The following is a 17,060-nucleotide window of genomic DNA, read 5'->3' as shown; positions in this document are numbered from 1 at the left end:
GGAGAGTAATTGGATTTAAAATATGTTCTGGAGAAAGCACTGAGACTGGCCGAGAGGCCAGGGCCGAGGTTAAGCAGAGAACATGAAGGTGACTGTATCTAAGGTTACCAAAAAGGGAGGCGCCATCACCTGTGAGATGGCTTGACTATTTCTGTTTATTTCTATTGGAAACCTTTCTAACTCACAGTCAGTCCTTAATAATCATTAATAGCAAACCCGTGATGGAGCTCACAGCTGATGATGGTGGACGACTGTGTCACAGCTGAGGCTGGTGACTGCTGAGTCATCCTGTTGGTGGCACTCGTCCCAAGAGGCTGTAGCATTCCTGGATCCTGGATCCGGACCATGGGTCTCAGGATCAGCCTCGTGACTTCACAGGATACTGACAAAGGGGATCTGCAGCCCCACGGGACATGAGCTGAGCCCCTCTGCCCAGAGAAAGAACACCGTGTTCTTGCGATCTCCATTCTCCATTCTGCCCTCTTCCATCAGATGTGATCCCTCCATACTGGATAATTTCACTGCCATCCCAGCCCCATGGCCTCTTCTCCAGTCTCAGCCATCTTCCTTTCTGATGGTGTAATTTGGAGAAATGTGTTCCTCCTGTAGGGGCTTTGACTGAACACATTTGATTGATTTTGCTTAAATGGGCTACTCTCTGGTGAGAGGGAGAATGTGTATGTGATTTTTCTCCCTTCTTTTAAGTGGCAACAAAAGACAAAATCCTGTTGTTGTTGGTTTTTTTTTTTTCCAGAAAGCATTCCAACACAGAAGGATGCATTTTAAACATCGAGCCGAGCCAGCTTGGCTTGGTGATTCAGCCTGGGGCCATGGTGGGTTGAAGGCTTTACTAATTGCCAGTCTTGCATCCAGCATCCAGATTGGACTTCTTCATCTTCCAGCTAGCCCCACCTTGGGATCCAGCCAGAGGGAGAAACTGGAGGAATGAGGAGAGGCAGAATTTCCAAAGGAGCCCTGAGCAGAGTGGGCTGAAGCACAGGGTGTCAGAGACCATGTTCTGTGTGTCACTCTGCTGTTTACTGTCTATGTGACCAGGAGCCAGTGACATCCTTTCTCGGTCTTAAAGGAAGAAAGGTCTTGCTTAAGTGTAATTCTCAAGTGCCTCCCCAAGGCTCATATGACAGGATTGATTTTCAAGTTTGGCAAAGCATTTAAAATATGAAGCCTAATGGGAGGCCTTTAGATCATTGGGTACACACTCTTGAGGGGGTTAATTGGCCTCTTCCTTTGCCTCTCGATCTGGCAACCTGGCTGTGCTATGAGCAGCTTTACTCTGCCACCCTCTCCTCCCTGATCAAGAAAGCCAGTGTGTCATAGATTGAAACTATGACCCCAGATAACCCCCTCTTCTTTGTAAGCTGATTGTCTCAGACATTTGTCATGATGTTGGAACTCTGCCTAACATGGATCTGGAGGGTCTTGGCCCCTTGATTGATCTTTCTAGCCTAAGAGTGCTTATCAGGGTAGAACCAAATACTAGGAGAAGGCTGAAATGAAGTTGAGGAAGTAGGAGAGGGTTGGATAAGGTATGAGAAGTTTGCATCCAGACTTTAGGATCCCTTGGTGAAAGCTCCAGGCAAGCCAGATGTTTGCCTGTGGTTATACTTCTTCTGGGGGCACACTGCAGTCTTCTCTGCAACTCTATTCTACTCTCAGATATATCTGCAGCATCCGATGTTGTCACTGTCACTATTCATATCTCCTCCACACACATTTCTGAACATGTCAGCCTGGTTTCCAATAAAGGAGACCAGTGCTTTTCCCTGAGCATTTTCTCTGGCCACTGATAGTCAGCTGCCTATCCAAAACCTGGATTAATCCCCCTTGGGAATGTCCTTCCACTCACAACTAATGTGAGCTGATAGGTCAACACCCAGCTTCTATATGCATGGGTGGAGTGGTCCACACTGCCTCCCAGTGTTCCCCTGTAGAGGCAAACTTCAGTTGTCTGTAGCGGTGACAGGCTGTTGTCCCTGTCTCTCTCTTCCACTTTCCCATCAGAGCATTTTGTCACAGATGGCCACCCACACAGGGCAGGGGGGGGCGGTGGCATAGTCTTTAACTTTAAGCCTAAATGAAAAGGATCAGCCCCATGGCTAAGATGACCAGAGACATTTTTTCCAGTTAGTTGATGGTTCTGTGATCCTGACCCACTGTGCCTTGAGCTAAGATGAAGGTGAGTTGCCTGGCATGCTCTGAGATATCCAACCTGGCTTGGGCCAGAGCTAGATAACATATTAACAGTGGAAGTATCGAGAGATACAGAAGAGCCTAACCAGTATGACATGAACCACAGAGGGACAGCAGGAAGAGGAATAACAGCACAGAGGTGTGGGGATTTCAATGGTTGTATTACAAAGGTGTTGAAGAGCATCACTGAGTCTTGCCATGCCCTGGGATGTGACATGGGTCATCTGTTAGCTCACCAAATTATCACCACAGCCATTGGCACCATCACAACTTCCATCTTACAGAGACAAACATGGAGGCAGAAAGAAACGAAATTGCCCAAGGACACATAACCAGCATATGGCATGGTTTCAAGCCTGTGAGCTCAGACTCTGCTTAGTGGAGGACACAGGAGAAGAGAGGCAGTGAGAAAGACCCTTGAACACCCAACAGGGATACTTGATTGGTTCTCTATGCCTCAAGCTGAGGAGCAATGCTTTCTCAAAAGTGGGAGGCAGGGGAATGTCTGCACACCGCAGCAAGAGAACTGAGGGAGAGTCACATTTCATCTGTGTGTGCAAGGTTCTCAGCCCCTCGGGATGGATCCATCATGTAGAAACATCTATTCCAAATGGCAGTATCCTAGGACCTTGGGGGGGGTTGTCTCAAGCTGACTCTGTGGCCATGTTGAGTAATACACTCTGTGATAACCCCATGTCATCCTCTGCCTTGTTGTCTTGATGGAAATGTCATTCTGATCAGTCCTTTTATTCTGCAAGCGCTCACTGAAGACACTCAGGGAGGCCAGCGCTTTCCTAGATATGGAGTAGAAACTTCAAAGTCTTCTCCCATGTATTCCAGTCTACTATGGGAAACAAAAAAATTAAACAGACAAACAGAATGGAAAGAGCATTATGAGCATGGAGAAGTGAGTGACCCAAGATGCCCAGCAATCAGGGAAGGTTTCCTGGAGGAGGTGTCTTCAGCAAAATGCCATAAAAGAACTAAAATTGATCTAACTTGAAAAGCATCATTTAAAATTAGTTCACACAGAACACTTGCTTTGTATCAGGAACTGTGCCCCAGAGCTTGATATATGCTCACTTACAATTGCCCATGGTCCTAGAAGGTGGACAGTCTTATCAACCCCTGAGAGCTGAAGTCAATCAATTACTCAAGAGTAGTGGCACTGGGGTTTGAGCACAGCAGTCCACTCTAGGTCATGCCCTTAAACTCCACAGAGGTCTGCATGTGAGAAGAGAAAGCCATCCTTGTGCAGGGTCTACTCAGGACTCAGTGAGCCTTCGAGATGGGCTGAGCACAGTGACTGAGAAGCAGTCGAGCCTCGATAGTGGGGTGCTAGTCCTCAAAGACTTAAGGATCCCCACTGAGAGTTTTAGGGTTGTTTCCCAGGGCTCTGCAAAAGGAAATGGTCCAGTTGCAAGGACAGCCTTGCTGTCTGCACAGAGTTTGGACTAGATGGGGTCAGAGGCGAATCCCACTGTACTAACGTCCTTTTGAGTAATGGAATGAGTGGGTAGGTAGCAGGAAGCAACAACAGATGAAAGGCAGGAGGTAGGGACTGAGTTGTTTGGAGTTAGAGTATTCTGGATTCACTGATGGATGAGAGGCAAGACTTAGAGAGACCGGATGTGAGATGGGAGCTTGCTTAGATAAACAGAACAGAAGGTTGCAAAGTAGGCTTCTGCTTCCAGTTTCAAGGCAAGGAAAGAGAAGAAGTCACCCCTGAGTATTTACTGCCAACAGCCCATCTTCTTTGGGCAATGGGTTATATCATCACCCTGGATATCGCTGCCCTGGCTCAATGGCGTATCTAGATATTAAGACCATTTAGGACTGGCTGCACTTCCCTTGTGCACACACATGTACCTCTGAGCATTCTTAGCTACATGCAAAGAACATGGCCATCGCATGCAGCTCCTAAGGAGGAAGTGGCATTTGGACTGAGAGCTGGGCAGCTGGTCTCAATGTTAGATTACCTCTTGCTGTGCCCTGACTCTTGCCTTCGTGCACCAGTCAGTTTCAACAAAGACTGCAAAGTATCCGCACAGGAAACCACAGCCCTCCCTGAACACGACCAGGCAAATAGGTAATGCAGCAATGAGGTTGGTCAGGGAGCCATATCATGGGTTCTTCTAAATGGGCCAGACTTCCTGCTATCCAAAGCACACCTTCAACAACCTATGTAGTGTGGCCATGTTTCCATTCCCCTGCAAAGGAGGCCTCACTGCACATCCACTCTGGAAATAAGAAAAAAAAAAAAAAAGACTCCACAGGGGAGGGCTTAGCTGGACTCCACACACCGTTCTGGCTGTGTCTTTCCCTCATTATCAGCACAGAGCAGAATTGCTTGATAGATGGCTGGTCTCGAAGTGCAAAATGTCACTGTCCCCAGGCAGGATCCAAACCTAGAGAAGATGTGTTTCAAACTCCTCACCTCTCCCTTGGAAGACTCTGTGCCTCTCAGTCAGAGGTGATCTTCAAGACAGAGGTCTAGAAGTAGCTTTGCCACTAACTCTAGCCTCTTCTTCTACAAACAGCAATGGAAAGAAAGGCCATGAAGATCCCTGGCCCTATTATGTGATGCACTATAAAACCCAAAGCTAGGGGTACACTAATGGGCACGAAGGAAACACAAACGTGCCCTCCCCTAGGATGCCAATCCCAAGAGGCATGGTGGTGGAAGGGTTGGTAAAAGTCCTGGAGCCAGACTGTTGGAGTTAGAACCCCATCTATTCTGCCTATTAGCAGGATCCCTCCCTTGTCTCAGTTTCTTCATTATCGAGATGAGTTTGACACTTGTGCTAACCTCTAGTCACAGTGATGAGGATAGACAAGAATAAACGCACCCCAAGCACTTGGCACAGAGGGCAACACAAGCCCCGCCAGTGTCCACTGTTGTTGCTGGTGATATTAGCATGGATAATGGTGCTGTCAGTCATATCCCAGAATAGAGGTGGGTGTGGGTGTGAGCAGGGGGGATAAACAATGAGGAAAGGAGTGAAAATAAAGCCCTTTGGTTGCTGAGTCCTTTCCTGGGAGCCCTCAGGGGGTTTATGTGATGACATTTCATCCTTTTTTAAAAAAAACCAGAATGAGAAATGTAGACTCTATGTCAGAATCATTGCAAAATTCCAAATTAGGGAGGTTTCATGGACCTCTGAAAGACGCCGGAGAGAAAATTGGTAGATGAGGTGTTTTCTAGCTGTCAGGACAAGCTAGCTGATTGATTGAATGACTTGGTCAATAGACCAAACAGACTGCAGCCAGGGAGCTTGGCACAAGCAAGAAAATGGGGTGAAGACAACAGGAACCAGCTGGAGAGGGGGAGGGGTGACCACAGAGCCAGAGGGAGAAAGGGATGTGATCACTCCAGAAACTGTGGTGACGTCCATCCAGGTCGTGGGGCCATGTCCTGTCTGGAAGTCAAATGTACCAAGCTATAGTTCTTTGAGGATTCGAGGCTTCCTCACAGCTCACTGTGGGTCCTTCAGCAACTCACTCCACCTTTCTGAGCCTCTTGCTGTACCTTGGGGATTTAAATGATAAGATGGTTTTTACAGATCTGAAGAAGTGTTTCATGAAGTGCTTGTAGGGTCTGGTTCAATACCTTTCACCCTAACACTACAGTTGGGAGTGATGACTTGAAGACTAATGATCCACTGTGTTACTCCCAAAAACAGCGAGAGAGAGGCAAAAAGATGTGGGCAATACTTAGAATCTAAGGATAATCAGACTCCCAAAAGCCCCAGCACTGGAAAGCCCTTTAGAGGTTATGATGGGGGTGTTTCAGGTTCCTTAAACTATGCCAGGCAAACAGGAAGTCACGCTGTCTCAAAACCTGATAAGGGAGGAAGCAGAGCCACAGGGCTCCCTACCTCTTTTTCATATTGGACTTAACAAGCTTCTTTAGATCATAATTGCAATTATAATTATGGTGAGACATTGTACTCAGCCCAGTAAGTGCATGTTTGCTATAACCATCTAAACACATAAAGTATTATTATTCCCATCTCTCCAAGACCAGGAAACTGAGAGTTGAATACTCCAGTGGCCTTGTCCAGCATTCAGCAGCATTTGCTGCTGTGGCCTTAGTGGCTCTAGAGCTCGGTGGAAGAAAGCCAGTGAGGAACACAAGAGAAGTCGGATGGGAAGGCTGTCCTGAGCCTTGAAGGATGAGTGAGGCTTCCCCTGGCAAAGACGGGGAGAGAAGGCAATCTAGGCAAAGGAATGGGCTTAAGCAAAGACAGGAGGACTCAAAAGCCCCCCCCCCATAGCTATTTACAATGAGTAATTGCAATCACAGTGACAGCTAACTCTGACTGAGTGCCTTCTCTGCACCAGGAAAGGTCTCACGCATCCCGCCTGTGTCTTTTCTGAGAGCCAGATACTGTAATTATCGCCATGTTGCCAGACACGAGAAAGGGCTCATGTGAGATTACAGCCTGAAAACAGCAGTACGGCTCTGAGCTTCAGTCAGCTTGATCCCAAAGCCCCCAGTGGCTCCTGACTGGTAAATGCCTTCCTGTTATCAGCTGAGAAACCATGGAGCTTTGAGAAATGGTTGTTCACACCTGTGCAGTAGGGAGCTCTCCTAAGATGTCCCAGTATACTGACACACACATACACACTCTCACATGCTCACACACACACACATACACACTCTCATACATGTGCACTCTCACACATGTACAATCTCACACATGCACACTCTCACACATGTACACACTCTCATAGTGCACACATGCATGCATGCACATGTGTGCACACATGCACTCTCACACAGGCACACACACTCTCACACATGCCCTCTCACATGCCCAGAGCCTATCAAAATCAGTAAGAGGCGATCATGAGGCTGGCTACCTAATAAAGAGAAACTTCCCTAATAAACCCACAATTCTCAGGTAATGGGTTTGACTTTTAAAAAGCTGATAAATGTCTCCACGGAGGAGCAGACCTTTGCTAACAGCTGTGTCTTCTGAGTCGCTGTGGAGGAACCATTTCCGTGAGTGAAAGGACTGGACGCCTGAGCTGGGCTTGAGAAATGGCTACTGTAGTGTAAAGCTCGACATTGCCTTTCTCCAGGGTTCCCTGTCTCCCACAGGGAGAAGAGGCTCTCTAGACAAAGGATGGGGCCTCTGGGGTAAGCCTAACAGGGGAGAAGACAAAGGGTGATTTGAGAACATGCTGGTGATTGATGCCAGAGCTTCTGAAAGCTTTCTCCTTGTCGGTGGAGTTGGTATGGAGCCCTTGTTATCACTGTAAGAATCAACATCAGAATTGTTCCCTCACCACCATCACCATCATCAGCACCATCACTGTCACCATCACCACAAGCACCCACCATGATCATCACATCACTAGGGTCACCACCATCATCATTATCTTCACCATTATCTTCTCCACCATCATCACCACCCCACCACCACCATCACCACCACACGACAAACAAACAAACCAACAAACAAAATAACATCAATCATTTACTGAGTGTCCAAGAAATGTGCTAAACTTTTTGTCATCACCTCCAGACAACATTTCCCACACTCAGAGGTGAAAATTCAGGTTTGGTGGTGTTTCATAACTTCCTGTAGCTCTCACACACACAAAGTAGCAAAGCAGAGATGGCAACCTAGACATTAACAGGCTTCACCAATGCTTTGCATTCAGTATCTTGATAGAGACTAACCTTGGGTCTGTGTCTTAGACAGAAGATGCAAGAACTAAGGACCAGAGTGTGCACAGCTAACCTATGGTGGGAGTTATCTCATGATGAAAGCATGGAGGATACAGGGAGGAGAAATCTCAGGAAAGATGGGAAATCATCTGGGGCCAGCTTCAGCATCATCTTAGGGGAGCCTTGAGTGTGACTTGTACCAGAATGTTGACAGAAATGTGCTAAGCATGTCCAATCCTGTCTTGAAACAAAGGAGTAGGTCTTTGGTACCATGGCATTAATAAGTCACAGGCTATAGGTTGCCCTGCCTCTAGAGTTGGACACAACCTCTTGGAAATGAGCATCTGTGTGTGGGGGGGAGTCTGCAGTCAGCATGTTAGTTCTCTTTACATTGTAGTGAGAACCAGGAGTCTGTCCAACCAACAGCTTATACTGCAGCTGCAGAGATGAAGGCCTCAGCTCTGCCCCTGATCCAAGTGCCCTGCCCTTGACACTTGCTCCCCCCAGACCACAGCTTACCCATGCTTGGGCTCAGCCCTCCAGGCCTGGCCCAGCTCTGACAAATGCTGACACTGGGATTCAGTAATACAGTTAACCCAGAGAGACGGACCAACAGTCCCTCCAGTGACTCCAGCAGTGTGAGACGAGGTATCTGACAGCTTCCCCCATGGAAACCCTTTATCTCAGTTCTCTGCTGTGTTATTTCAAAACTAACGAGCCCAGACCTCAGGAGCTCATCGCCTGCTCTCAGCCTGCCATCGAGATTTGTGGCTTGTCTGCTCTGTCCTCTCTGTGGATTTCTGCAGCTGCTTACTCTCTGCCTGTTAAGAATGTTGTCCCAAACTGCATGCAGCCTTGGGCAGTGTTCCTGGATGTTTGTGAGTGGGGAGGAAGATGTGTGTTGTATGTGTACATGTGTGCATTTGTATGCGTATCTCAGGACTTCCCTGCCTGCAGGAGCTCCCAGAAGAGTCCAGTGGCTGCATGTCCCTGAATGGAGAGGGACAGTTCCATCCTCGGATCACTAGGGAAGAAGCCAGGACACAGTGAGGAAGGGTGACATGCTATTGACAGGTGCTAAAGCAGCCACTCATCTTGGTGGGCACCAAAGCCAACCCCCAGGGTAGAATCTTTGCATTTGACCCTTAAGGGCACCCCAACTTTACTCCGTCTCCTCCTCTACCCAGAGTCCCTCACCTCAGACTCTCTGGGGAAAAGCCATCAGAATCAGCAATGAGTGGGTCCCCAGAGGCCAGCTTGGAAGTGCCACCAAGTACCAGCTGCTGTCTAAGCTCTAGGGACATGCCTCCTTTCTTCCCGACAACAGCTCTGCCAGGTGACTGCACTTCCAGCAGGAAGGAAGGGACTGGGCTGAGGTCAGCTGGCTGGGGAGTGATCAGGCAGATTATCAGACAGCTCCTGTCTAGCTGTTATTCATGTCTGCCCAGACCAGACTCAATCTCCTGCACCCAGTTGGCTTTGCTTGCTACAGACAGACATCTCTCCTCCCCATATCCCTCCTTTCTTGGGTGTTTTTCACTCATCTGGAATGATTTATTATATGCCTGGTCTCATCCCTTCTGCTAGACTTCAAACTTAAGGGAAGGACTCATGTAAAATGATGCTAAGCTGAAAAGGGAGGGGATGTGGAACAGATGGATGGATGGGTGGATGGATGGATGGATGGATGGATGGATGGATGGATGGATGGATGATGGATGGATGAGTGAATAAATGAACGCATCTAAATGAGAGAACTGGACCCTTCTGCACTTTGTGAGCCTGTCTGCCTGTCTTAGGAGTCAATCCATCAGGTTGGAGCATTCCTACTGAGCCACCTTAATATCCCCAAACTCCTCTGGGACAAGGACTTCAGAGCTGCCTCCTTGCCCAGTCCCCATCACAGTCTAACTAGGTGCTCCATCTTAACCCCAGATGGTACCAACCCTGGATTTTATTATACTGGATGCCAGTATCTCTCAGATGCCTTTCTTGGTTCCCGTGGGTTCCACAAAGCCCAGGGATACATATCTTACTGCCCGGTGACCATCCCTATGAGGGTATCTAGCTGGCATCTCAAATTAACATTTGAGGGACTGGCTTGTGAGACCCCACCCCTCCCTGAGGACTCATGAGCAGTTAGCAGTGGCCAGGGAAGGAAGATAGATTTTTTTGAGTGGCATAGTAACTGGCAAGGTGCCCACGTGTCTGTAAGCAACCATAATGAAACTCACTGGATTGCCAAAGTAAGTAAATAAAAAGATATGAATGTGGAGAAGCGGCTGCTTGAGAAGAGGGAAGAGTGGCTGGAGGATGAGAGATGGCGATGCAGATGAATGTGATCAAAATACATTACAGACATGTATGAAAATGCTGTGATGAAACCTGGCGTGGTTTGGAATGAATATATCCCAATGAAAAGTATTATCTCTAAGACTGAACTCCAGAGCACCGTTCTCAGACACCTCTCTACCCTCCCAACTCGGTGAAAGACAGTTCTGTCCTCCTGGCAGCCCAAGTCACACACTTTGGGGTGATCTTTGACCTCTCTCTTTCATGTGCGTATCCTGTGGTTGACTCTACCTTGGCTATCTTAGAGTCCGGTCCCTGCTAAACATGACGATAGCTCTGCACCAGCTCTGCTCACCATCCGCCCTTTTGTCACACCATGGGTCTTCCCAGCTTCCTTGCCATCTCCTCTGAACAAGTAACAAAAAGAAAAATTTTAGTATCTGAGTCAGATCATGACTCCTCATCTCAGAACCCACTAACAGCTTCTCATCTCGCTGCAGTGAGAATCCAGGTCCTTGCAATGGCTCTGCAGATCCCTGTGAGCTGGTCCCTCACCCTCCATCTGACATCGCCCCTCCTACTCACTTTTTGCTTAATCAGCTCCCACTCGCTGCTGGTCCTCAGTCGCTGCTATGTTCCTACCTCAGGACCTTTGCACTGGCTGTGCTCGTGGCCTGTTACATTCTCCCAGCCATGCTCGGGACTCATTCTCTTACCACTGTCGAGCCTTGGCTGGAATGTCACCTCCAATGACCCCATTTGAAATTGCAATGTTCTCCCAGGAGCACTTCACCTCTGTCTGGGGAGCTTTCTGCTTCTGATTTATGCTCCATTTCTTCTCTCAGTAGCTCGCATCCCCATCTGATGGTGTACATATTTACTTCTTCATTGTGTCTGTTCTCTGCACTCCTTTCCCTGCTGCCCACTACAGTCAAATGAGAGCTATAAATGGTGGGGGTACTTTGTCATTGTATCCAGCTGCCTCCCGGGTGCTGACAACATAGATGGCATACAGTATGTACTCAATAATTTTGTAGTGAATGGTGAAGAGTTAAATAATTGTTGGTAACCCCTCTCCAGAGTTTTCCCTCCCCCAGTTCTTGCACCAGGTCTCTCCCCCACCAAGCTGAACTTAGGGTTTCCTGAGGCTGATGAAGTCTCTCAAGTTGTAGCTCCCTTCATCCCTCACACCAGCAGTCATGATGATGCCTTAAAGGAACTCATCTTGCAGGTGGCAGCCTGACCTACTTGGCTAAGCTGGACAAGAAACTCTGAGCTGAGTTTTCCACATTTAATTCTTTTGGTTTTATTAACTTACACTTGAAACCCAGGTGATTATTAATATAGAAGAGTGTTGCACACACACACATAGAGGCACACACAGACACATGCATACACACACACACCATCTCTCTCTCTCTCTCTCTCTCTCTCTCTCTCTCTCTCTCTCTCTCTTTCTCTCTCTATCTCTATCGTCCATCCCGTTGTCTCAGGAAAGCATCAGGGTGGAAGACTGTCTACATAGGTCAGTCTAGAATTAAGCCCAAATCCCTGTAAAAAACTACATCCTGAGTACCCCAAGTGTGTTCCAGGGAACAGCTGCACCTGGGATGGTTTAGCATTTAGTCACCCAAGCTCTCCCAAGACCCACTGAGTCAGCTCTCACACCAACTGCAATCCAAGTGGCTCGTGTGCACATTAAGACCCAAGAAACATTTGTCTATGTGGTTCGGAAAGATTCTGTCTTCATTCTCAACTCTTACCTTCCATCCGTCACCCCTATCTGTCTGTTCTAACATGCTGTGTCCTGTGCAGTTATAAAAAGTTTTCCTGATCTGTCTGCCTTTCCTCTACTCTGACCAGTTTCCATTCTTCCTTCAGGGAACTCACCTTGGCCTCCTGCCCATGTCTCCAGGCTGTGTTAGGTCCTAGTCTGTTGCTTCAGGGCTCCTTAGACTCTTCTCTGCCAGAGAACTTAGTCTTCTGAATTTTATTTCCTAGTTTAGGGAACCCCCCTCGCCTTCCATGATGAAAAGTCTTGGCAGAGAGTGTCATTTGGTGTGGACCTTTGTATTCTTGTAATCTGCCATGAAGTCGTTTTGCAATGAACATCTGTCGGGCAATGAATGAAAGACGGGGGAAGTGTCATCTTGAGAAACTTTTCTTGGTTTTCATTCAGTTTTTTTTTTTTTTTTCTAGAATGGGCATGACTGTCCCTGCATCCAAATGACACTTCGCACAGCAGTGCGGCAAAATACCCTGTCTTCTCTCAAGCTTTGTTGGTTTTTTTTTTTTTTTCCAGCCATGATAAGAATACTCAAAGGGTCAAGCCTCCTGTAGATTACCTCCAAGAGAGCTTAATTAACTAGATTAACCTTGAAAGAGACTTGGAGTTCCAAGACTCCAGGCCAGAGTCCCAGGAGCCCAGGCACAAATTAGCCACATCCATCTTATTGCTGGACCAGGTCAGTTCCGTTTGAATTCTGGGATTTCTAGGATGCTCAGGAGCCTCGGGGCCTGGGCTTCTGTTGAGTGTAGAAAACAGAAGATTACAGGCCCATGGCAAGTACAGGGTTAAGATTGTGTCATTCACAACCTTAAGGCAGAACAAGCATGTGGGGCCTGAGCACTGCCTGAGAAGCAAGTCCATTTTCTTCACTAGGTCTCTGTCCCCAGCAGTAGGAATGAGGAAGGTTCACCATGCTGCACACTATATAGGGTTTTCAGCATCCACTAAGTCACCAGGTTAGAAACACTGTACACACAGGCACAGCTGTGGGTGGGATAGAGAAAGTCAGAGTCAGGAATGTCTCAAAGTCAGTGGCCAAAGGCCATTTCTCCTAGTAAGAAGTAAGATGCAGACCAAGCCCTAAGATGCAGACACAAGAGGAATTATCCAGCATGCGATAGTCCTCTTGCAGTTTTGAAATATTTCTCAGGGTATCTCCCCCCCTCTCTCCCTCAGCTGGTTTTTATTATAAATAACCTGTACTGCTGATATTCTGGCTGGGTATCTCCATCTCCATCCCCCAGCTTCTCCACACACACAACAGAACTGGCCACACCTGCTGCTGGGTTCCTTAGAACTTCAATGAGCTGAAGGGTGAGAGAGAAGTAGCATTCATCCCAGTATCTGGCATCCAGTAGATGCTTAAATAGATGCAAAGAGCTGTTATGACCAAGGTATTCAGAAAGAGCACTGGCCAAGCAGACAAAAGGCCACAGCTCCAGGCCTGGCTCTGACATGAGTGCTGATGCAGGCTCAGGCAACCCCTTTGTGTCTCGAGGCCTCGGTTTTCCCGCTCTCTACTGAGGTTGCCTGACTCTGAAGCTCCCACAGCCTTTTTTTTTTTTTTTTTGTCTGTTTCTAAAATCCTACTAACTCTGCCTAGGGCTAGGGTCATGAGGATTGGCCTCCAGCCCTGGACCAAATGAGTGCTTTGTTGGGAGCGGCCGGAAACTCTTGCTCCACTCATGGATATCTTGAGAAATTAGCGAGCAAGCAGCTAGGGATCCAGGCATCTTAGAGAGTTTTGTAGAAAGTTCACCCCTGACTCTTATCAGAGGCTAGGAATTGGCTGCTCGTTGCCATGACTACGGGCAGCAGCCCCATCAGTGGCAGATCTCTGAGTAGCAGGAATGCAGGGAGGAGGAAGTTCTCAAGGAACCTGAACCCGTGGCTTCCCCTTCCCTCTGTGAAGTGGAGTGTGCTGGCCCTTGACTCCCTGTCTCAGCTGTCCCCTGAAGATCTTGTCTTCTTTTAAGTATTTTTTTAAACTCAACATTGAATAACTATGAAGTGAAGAGGAGGCAGCTGTGGCCATGCTTTCTGCAGAAATAGGCCTTGAAAAGATACAGGACTGGAGACAGGGAAGATGCGTGGGTGGGGTTGGGGCGGAGGTCTGGTTCCACTGAAGGGCTGTGTGCTTCATAGTCTCTTCCTCCTGCCAACTCAGCACCTTGATTGGTAAGAGGGGGCAGAGCCCAAGCTACAGTTTCTGTATAGAATCAGTGCCCAGAATTCACCTGTTCATCATCCATTCATCCATCCATCCACCCATACATCTATACATCCATCATCATCCATCCATCTATCCATCCACCATCATCCATCCATCTATCGTCCATAATCATCCATCCGTCCATCCATCCATCATCCATCCATCCATCCATCATCATCCATCTACCCATCTATCCATCCACTGTCATCCATTTACCATCATCCACCCATCCATCTATCCATCCATTGTCATCCATCCATCAGCAAACAGAGGCACCATTATCCACTCTCTGATTACTTGATGGTAAGAAGACTGGTCCCTACCTCAAGAACTCATGTCCTTGCTCAGATTATCAGTTAAAGAACATAAATTATCAGTGAAGAAGAATGAACTCAGCAAGCCCCATGTGGTTCCTACCACTGGTAAAGAGGGGATGGAGTGAGATGGGGAAGCTGGGACAACTCTCTGGAAAGGTGACCCTTGAGAGAGAATGAGATGACCAGGCAAGCTGCATGCCAGTGCAGGGGGAGGGGCAGCAAGTGAAAAGGCTCTGAGGCAGGAAAGTTTTATCCTATTTAAGAAATGGTAAGAAGACCATATGGCTAGAATGATGGGGAAACAGGGAGGGGTGCAGGAGGTGTGACTGAAGACAGATCATATGGCATCTTTGGATTTTGTGCTTGATCTGACAAATGGCTATCTGGGATGTTTCTTTAGCATGTAGATTCCTGGGTCTATCTATTTCAGACTCTACTTCATTGAATCTACAATGGGTCCTCGGATCTCATTCAGAAACCTCATTGTGAACCTTTGATATTACACCAAACTTGGAGAATATGGGATTTTAAGCTCTTTCTTCTGGCTTTAAGAAAGCTGAGCAGAGCTGGAAGATGGCTTAGCTACTTGAGTACTTGCTGTACAAGTGTGAGGACCTGAGTTTGATCCCCAGAACCCATACAAGAAGCTGGGTGTGGTGACATACACTTGAAATCCTAGTTCTGGAAGGGTGGAGACAAGAAGATGCCCAGAACTCACTGGACATCAAGCCTAGACCTCAGCAAACCCCAAGTCCCCAGTGAGAGGCCCTGTCTCAGAATGGGACCTGAGGTTGACCTCTGACTTCCGTGTGTGTGTGTGTGTGTGTGTGTGTGTGTGTGTGTGTGTGTGTGTGTGTGCATATAGACAGGTGGAAAGAGGGAGGCAGGGAAAAGCTGAGCCACAAAAATAAAAATCTTAGGATGTCTACAATAAGGTTTTGAATGTTCTATCATGGAGGGCCCCATCCTTCCCTTCAGCGCTTCCTGTAGAATTTATTGTATTTCTGTTTGCTTTACTGTGGATTTCCCAGTGGGGTACCCGAGTCCAGAAAGCTGAAACTAGTACTGTTGGAGAAAAAGAGCAAGCTAGTGCATCCCCTGGTACACAATCACAAAAATTTCACTGCAAAGACCTCATCTCTGATCTCACCTCTTGCCATTCCTGTGTGTGCTGAGGTCTTTGAATCCCAGTCCTTCTGCTTGGCATGTACCTCCCCCTTTCTGCAGATACCGGTGCAGAAGGGATGTAGTACCGTACAAACAAAAAATTCACTCCCAATCCTCATGGCTGAAAACAAACCCAGCAAGCAACTGTGTTTCGTGGTTTCTGTAAGTTGAAAATAGTGGGCAATGATATCTATCGATCAATCTGTGAAAACATTTTAGGCCACCTCATTCTGTAAGTTCCCTTGTGCCTGTCGCTCATCACATGCCTTCCTAACTCTGCTGCCTTCCTAACCCTCTATGCTATTCTATACACATCCTAATTGGTCACATTCAATAAGTCATAGTTTTCACACTTAAGTCATAATGATCTCCTCTGCCATCTGAATATAAACTTCATGGTCACAGTATCCATCCCTGGTTGGGTCACTGCAGCCCCACACCGAGAACCGGCACTGAGGTTTAGATATAATGAATGTGGGTTAGCTTGGACCAGGCAGGAGGCAGCCTTGATTAGGATTTCCATTCCTCCTTGGCTGGCAGTGACTCCCAGCTCTGCTTCCGAAGATGCTCCAATAAGCGGTTGGCAGAGATGAATGTGTTGTTCTGCCCTTGCCTCCCTATTGACTGGGTTTGGCTCACTCCCTGGAATCCCTAAGGATCGGGAACTTATCAGATGCCTTCACTGTGAGTCATAAAACCAGCAGGAGCCTTCAATCAATGACTGACCAATCGATGCTTGACCTGTAGTCGGAACGTAGAATGAACCGAGACAGACCCTTGACCCTCAGGCTCCTGGGTCCTCTTGGTTTGGATCCAGGACTTTGAGTAACAAGAGTCACAAAGACCAAGTGACTAAGCAATTACTTGTCCCTTCCTGAGACTTAAATAGGCGAGGTACATTAATGACTCCTACACAGTTGGGCAAGAGGAAGGAACATTAAGGCTTCATGGGAATTGCTATTCCAGGTAGGTGACCTTACCTCTGCAAGAGACACCAGATTGGCTGATTTGCAAGAAAGTAAAATCAAGATAAAAGGTATTTTTTCTAGATCTTTTGGTTGGCATAAGTCATCTTTACACTCACATCAAGTCAACAGTCTAAGGGCTGGTGGGGTTCTCTGTTTTACTGCCGAGGGACTTGGAACTCAGAAGTCTGTCCCCTTTTATCTGTAGTTTGTAAATTCAAGCATCCAATCCCCCTCATCCCCTGCCTGCATATCCAATCAAAATAATATCAAAGACCACAGTGGACTCCTGGAACCTAGGGGGTTTCAGCGCTGCACACACCATGTTTCTCCCTTTACATGTGAGCATATAAAAAGATTTTATTTATAAATTAGGTATAGTGTAGGGTTAAAAATAATAACCAAGAAATAATATACTACAAATGTG

General features: G+C 47.4%; 1 protein-coding gene across 1 annotated transcript in view; it reads left to right on the top strand.

Annotated features, from left to right (window-relative positions):
• Srrm4 (serine/arginine repetitive matrix 4) overlaps positions 1 to 17,060 on the top strand; it is a 149,101-nt gene that overhangs the window by 86,151 nt on the left and 45,890 nt on the right. The window lies entirely within an intron of this gene.

This window comes from Cricetulus griseus, chromosome 4, assembly GCF_003668045.3.
Source record: "Cricetulus griseus strain 17A/GY chromosome 4, alternate assembly CriGri-PICRH-1.0, whole genome shotgun sequence".
NCBI lineage: Eukaryota > Metazoa > Chordata > Mammalia > Rodentia > Cricetidae > Cricetulus > Cricetulus griseus.
Note: the sequence above shows the minus strand (reverse complement) of the source record. Positions and strands in the feature narration are given on the sequence as shown.